This window comes from Odontomachus brunneus, unplaced genomic scaffold (assembly GCF_010583005.1).
Source record: "Odontomachus brunneus isolate Ranch 3 - 2012 unplaced genomic scaffold, Obru_v1 Obru_scaffold_238, whole genome shotgun sequence".
Taxonomy (NCBI): domain Eukaryota; kingdom Metazoa; phylum Arthropoda; class Insecta; order Hymenoptera; family Formicidae; genus Odontomachus; species Odontomachus brunneus.
Window position 1 is genome coordinate 85,535 of NW_022639688.1, and position 6,873 is coordinate 92,407.

Below are 6,873 nucleotides of genomic sequence, written 5' to 3' on the forward strand. Positions count from 1 at the left end.
TATCGAAGAAAACGGTGCATATTTGACCTAAATCGGATCATTCTAACTATGCTAAATAAAACCTTCAATTTCATGCAAAAATAATGGATTTCTTTTTACTACACCTTATATATATATATATATATATATATACTATATATGTTATAAATAAGAACGTGACTCTTGAGTTTTTAAGAATACGATGTAAGAAATATTTACAGTAATGAACAGATAAGATGTCAGTTGAAAAAATATACAGGTATCGTGCGGCAGCTGCACGGCAGTTCGTATACAGGTACAACTGATCAGTCCAAAAATTTTTCAACTTTTGCAAAAATGCACATAAAAATTGTTAATTATAATTATTGCAAATGGCAATATTTACCATTTTTTACCTACTGCCTTCACAATTACCATTGTTAAAAAAAAATATTTTTTTTCCTTCAATTACATGTATGTACTATTCACACAAAGTAATTTTTATAGGTAATTACATTTTGTACGCAACACGTTTAAATGAAATTAAATAAATACATACAGAGTGCGGCGCCAAAATCCGGACAAAATTCAATTTGAAATTCCCGCCGTTCTATACCACTGGTAGATGTCGCGATTAGCGTTCAAATAGCTTGACGCGTGTACTAAACCATCATAACCTCGAAACAGTCGCAATGTTGAAACCAAGTGCGGAGTATAACCGAAGAGCTGCGATTATTGAAAGTGTTCGCGCTGGGCGCTCGGCGACAGAAATCATTCGGTTCTTCGGGTATCCGAGATCGACTGTGTATAATATCATCGCAAAGTACAATGAGTCGGAAAAGTCCAACGAAGGTTTTGCAACATCATCCAGTGAGGGTGATGTCATGCCACCGCATTTCTTTAACAAAGAGGAAAATGTCACAAAAAAAGTTTATTTATGTATTCTGACAAATGTAGTGAAGCCGTGGATGGAAACTGTGTCGTCTGAAAAGCCGTATGTTTTCCAGCAGGACGGTGCGCCCGCCTACATGAGTCATTTGATGCAAAATTGGTTGTCGGACAACGTCGACATGTTTTGGTCGAAAGAGTTCTGGCCTCCCAACAGCCCAGATTTGAATCCTTTGGACTTCTATGTATGGAGCGTAGTTGAAAGGGTCATGAACAAGTCCAGACATCCAAACGTCGCATCATTGAGAACCGCTATTGAAGCGATATGGACCGTGACACATTAAAGCGTGCTTGCGCACGCTTCAGACCGAGAATGGAGGTGATCATTCAAGCAAGCCGGGGATATATTGAGTAAATGTGTTCTTTATGGCCTTAGAAACAATGTGGTTGTAACAACCGTACGTCTCGCGCTGGTTGTTGGTCGTATCGCCGGGAATATCGCTCGTCGGAGTCAAGGATCGATATATGATTGACACCAGCAAATAATAACAAATAACAATTTATTTGATCTTTAGTATACAGAGCAACGGCGTGAGCTACGCGTGTTTCGGCGTGAGACGGCAGCAGTGATCGGGTCTCGGTTTTGCTTGGTCGAGTCTCGCGGTTCGGTAGGCGGAGCGAATAGCGCGAAGCTGGTACTTCGCAAGAGACACGGCGCGTGAAATCCGCGAATCGTAAGGCGAACTGACGTTTAGCGGCGGGGTTCCGGCGGTACACGGGATCTTGACGTGTCGCAGCACGTTCCGCGATATATCGGGCGACTCGCGTATCGCCGTATTTAATAAAGCAAGTGTCGACAACGTTCGATCGGGCGCAGCGAACACACTGGCTCGGATGCTTGCTCGTGGAGTTAGGATACGATCGGTACCGAGAGGACTCGATCGGGTTCGCGAACACACGAACTCGTAGGCCGGTCGTTGGATCCTGAGAGGACGGCGAAGTCGGTATCAAGAGCGCTTGATGGAGATAGCGAACACACAATCTCCAGGTGCCGATTTCGTCGATGTGGTTTCGGAAGGTGACGGGCAGGTAGAAACGATACGGTCGGATACCTTGCTCTCCGCTCTGAAGCATCGAATTCGGTCGGCGGTCCGGATCGGTCTCTCCGCTTATTTCTCGGCCACGGTTTATATACCGTCTCGTTACATTTGATGTTGTTTGTTGACGTTACGTGTCTTTAGGCGTGGCGCATGTTTATGTTTGTGTTATTTGTTTGGCGCTTAGCGCCGTTTACAGCCAACGGATGTTGTGTTGGCTGTTCTTAGGGACGATGCGTGTAAGGCATCGTCACATGGTTAAAAAAATTTTGTAAGCCTTTTCGTTTTTGCAATAAAAAATATGTTTGGAAAAAAATGTATAATTTGTCCGGATTTTGGCTCTGTATACATATGTAAAGTAAAACACACAAATGTCAAAATTTATATGTTGTTGCATTCAATACAAATGTTTAAATATAGACGTATAAAAAATTTGTTGTGTAAAGTACTAAATCATATAAACAATGATATAAAACATATTTATTGTTTGCATCATTTTTTTTTTTTTTTTTTTAAGCCAGGGGAAATGCTTTACGCATACCCACGATCTCCGGGGGGAGACCGCGGGTTATGTGGGGCTCCTCCCCCGTCGAGGTGCTCGACGGGGGCCCTACCCACTAAAACCCCTGGCGGGTCCGTCCTCAGCGGTCATCAGGGGGCCCGCGGGGACCACTTGCGTATAACTTCCGCGGACCCCCCTCCGCGGTCCTGAGGACCCCTCCCGGACCGGGGGTAATAAATCACCCCCGGTCGGCTCCTCCTGAGCAGCGGCGCGGTGCGACCCAATACCGCGCCGCCTCCCTCCCGGGCCGCTATGATTGGAGGGTGCGCCCCCGCACACCCCCCAAGCGGCCCGTAGGGGAGAGGGGGGACCGGTGGAGGCGGAGTTCCGCCCGGCACCGACCCCCCTCGACGTCGGCAAGATGTTCGGCCGGCGCCGTGGCTCCGGTCTAGGTGGTCAGACCGGGGCCCTCTCCGCCGGCCGGATCCCGAGGTGACTCCCCGGGGTCCGCCGGCACGACTCCCGTAGGGGGGCAAACTGAGCCGGCCGCGTTCGGCGGCCGACCCCTGCGATGCCCCGGCGGCCTTCCGCCCGCCGGAGCACCACCCCCCATTGGGCACTCGGGACCACCCACTCGGTGGCCCGAGTCCCTGCCATCCTCAGAGCACACCGCGCAGGCCGCACTTCCTGCGCAGTCCCGCGCGATGTGCCCCGCCCGGCCACATCGGTAACAGAGCCCACTCCGGTCAATTGACGCGGAGCATGCCGCCCGGATGTGGCCGAGCCGCCAGCACCGGTGGCACTGGAGAGGGCGGGGAGCGAGCATCACTACCCGCGCACCCGCCCACCCCAGCGCCACCCTCCCTTCTGCCGCCACAGTGGCGGCCGCGGCGAGGGGGAGTCTAGCCCAGACTGCCCCCTCGCCCCGCCAACCCCATCGGATGGGGCCGAGGCGCACTTCGCCCGGCCCACATCCTCCCCGCGTGGCGAGCACCTCCACTATTTCCTCTGGGAGGACCGACTCGTCAAAACCGACGAGTCGGACCTCCCCCATCCTTACGGGCCGTGTGATCACGGCCCCCGGGAGCGACGCCCTGAGCTTGGCGGCCAGGGCGTCCGCCTCCCCCTCCTTCCCGGGCCCGGCCAGCCCAAACAGGAGGCCGCCATTCGCGGCCCTCCTAACGAAGGCGGGCCGGACCTCGCCCGCGCCCGGGGCAACATCGGCCCTAGCCTTGCGGAGGGCCTCCGCATAAGAGAGGCCCCCCGTCTCAATGCGGACCGCCACCGCCGCCGTCATCGGCACCACCCGCCGCCCCGGAGCGCGCGCCTCCCCGTCGCCCCCTTTGGGGCCCCTCTCTCTCCTCCTCCTCGCCCTCCGCCCGCCCGCCGCGACCCAACCCGGATCATCCGGGGGAGCCGCGGCGGCCGGGAGGAGCGGTCCGTTCATCCTCGACGCAACCGGCAGACCCACGCCCGCCGACGTTGCCCCTATTCGCCCCAGAACCCCACCACCGAGCGGGGACGTCGCTCGGTCCCTCCGGTCGGGCGGCACCTCCGGGAACGGCGACACCGCTCTGTCGGTCCGCTCTCTTTCCTTCTCCCTTTCCATTTCAGCTCCCTCACTCATTCCCCTCATCCTCATAACCTCACCTTCCAATCTTCTTGCTTTCCCCTCCTCATTCCTCCACATGCTTACCAGCTTTGTCTTTCTCTTCAGTAGTGCCCTCATTCCTCCTCTTACTGCGTCATCCACCTCCATACATACATCCTTTATCTCTCTCTCTGCCTTTCTCACCCTCTCCTTCTCAGTCCCACTGATCCTCTTACTTTTCTCCGCCATTCCCATTAAGTCATTCATCCTATCCTCTATGTGCTCAAGTCGGTCTTGGATGAATTCCAGGACCTCCTCGGGGCACCCCATGTCCGGCATGCCATCATCTTCATCTCTAATTTCTCTCCTCCTGAGCATGCCGAACATTCTTTCCTCTTCCTCTTCCACTTTTAACTTTTTTCCCTTTCTCTTTCTTTCCTCTATTCTTTCTCTTCTTGCCTGCCTTGGCATCCAGAGCCCGGGGTAATCGCTCGGGCTGCTCTGCCCACTAGAGCCCCCCCATGAGCTCAACTCACTCCTGCTCCCGTCCCCCGTCCTGTCCCTCATTCTTTTCCTCCCATCTCTGTCAGAGCTGCTTCCCCTCCCCCCCAATCCCTCGGCGGTCGCCATATCCGCCGGCGCGCCCGCCGTAGACGCACCGGTTTCGCGCGGCCCATCGTCCGTTGACGACCCGGGGGTGCCTGGGACCATAGCCCCCCCGTGCCGGCGCGACATATCCGATCTGCCGCCGATCGCTCCTTTTTTTTGTTCCATCATATAAATAATGGGGGGCATGACGGCGGCCCCCCAACCCGGGCGGCTTTTCGGGCCGCCCCCTAGGGCGGTTTGGCTCAACGGAGCCTCAGGAGCCCGCCCTGCCCCCGCTGTGAATCCCCGGTGAAGTATTCACCGAGGATCTTACGACTCCCGGGCGCAGCTGCCCACCCGGGAGGCCGGTTGCCGTACTGGCATAAGGGACCCGACTACCCCCGCGGTGAGGTCGGTTCACCCGCACCGGCTGCCCTAAGGACAGCCGGGCGCGCTCGCCTCCCTCTGAAACTCTCGGGCGCCGCTGCCCACCCGAGAGACCGGTACCATACTGGCATAAGGGATCCGGTACGCTCCCCTGCTGTAGGCGCCATTGGGCTTCCCTCCCTCTCTGAAGCGAGAAGGAGGGGAGCCCTCTGGCTCCTAATACTCATGGGCGCAGCAACCCACCCATGAGGGCCTTTTAGTCGCCTTTTACGACACGCAGGCCATACGTTGGGGTATTCTTTACGTCCGCCACCCACACGGACGTTATTGTTTGCATCATAATGTATACCTCTTGCGGTCGGAATATATTAATCAAGTGGATTCATCTGTATTAATATTAATTTGTATTTTGCAAGGTACGAACGGTATACTCGCGTCCATACAGCAATACAAACCGCAACAGACCATCGTAATGACAAATAATCAACGTCTGTTATATATACATTATCTGTAATTATAAAAATGTTACCTGCGTATAACAGATGCTTTACGTCTGCTCAATCGCCTGGTAGCTGTTTGGTACTTTAGAGATTTGCGACTTCTCCCATACATTCTTCCGTACTCGTCATGTACTACTGTTTCACTTGTATTAGCACATAATGAGACGGAATGATCAGAAGTTGAAAGGCACTGAATCTCATGCTGCTCCATATCTGATCTGATAAATCTCGTACAAAGAATCACGAAGAATAGAATCGTATAATACGCGATCCTATTGTTTCGCTTTGTTATTGAAACATCGTCTCATCAGAGTAGGCGCTGCATGCTCGCGACACGTGCTCGCGGCGCGCGCTCACGAGAGAGGAGAGGGGTGGTGATTCGTCGTGGCCTCTGTTTCACGAGTTCCCAAGGGACAGTTAACGCTTGGTAACCCAACCGCTAACATGTAAGTACATATCTACGTTTGTGATAATTAGTATATGTAAGGTCGGCTAAAGTTAACATTTCGTTTTGCGAAAGAAAATAAATGTGTAGTATGATTTCGTTATTATAATAGTGCTGACCATCGTCGTTGTAACATAAGTTAAAAAGAAAACGTTTGTGGATGTTCTGCCGGTATGGAGTGAAACGTGATCGCGTGTGCCAATACGTGTGTTCACGGACGCGAACAAGAACATACTTGATATCTTTCTTGGAAGTTTTGAAACATCATGTGCCGGACAAATGGATATCGCACGACGGATGAATATGTTGCAAAACATTCGACGAATTTTGCTAATATGTTTCTGTGGTGTCCGTGCATACACAATCGTTTGAACATGTGTTTTGACACACGTAAGGACATTTTACTGCCCAAGTAGCAAGGTGACGTCTTAATAACGTGTAATGACGTCTTTAAACGTCACCTTGCTACCTGGGTGCGTGTCGACAGTCGGCCTTCTTTGAAGGCTCCTGGGGAGTCGCATGATCCATCTCTTTGAAATGACGAAGCGAGAAAACGCATGCTACAAATGTTTGCAAAATACGTCAAGATAAACAGATATATTTACAAAACAACATTTGCGATCGATTAAATACACTTCTAAAATACTCCGTATACTTTCCTTTTATTCTAAAAATCAATAGATAATCGGAAAATTAATATGACAAGATAGTGAGGAAATTAGAAAAGACGATTGCACGTCACATTTATTTTATAATTATCTGTTGATTGTTAGAACAAAAGGAAAGTGTACGGAATATTTTAGAGGTGTACTTAATCGCAAATGTCGTTTTGTGGATATATCTGTTTATCTCGACGTACTTTGCAGGTATTTTTAGCTTGCGATTTCTCGCTTCTGACGTCATTAAAACGAGAAGAA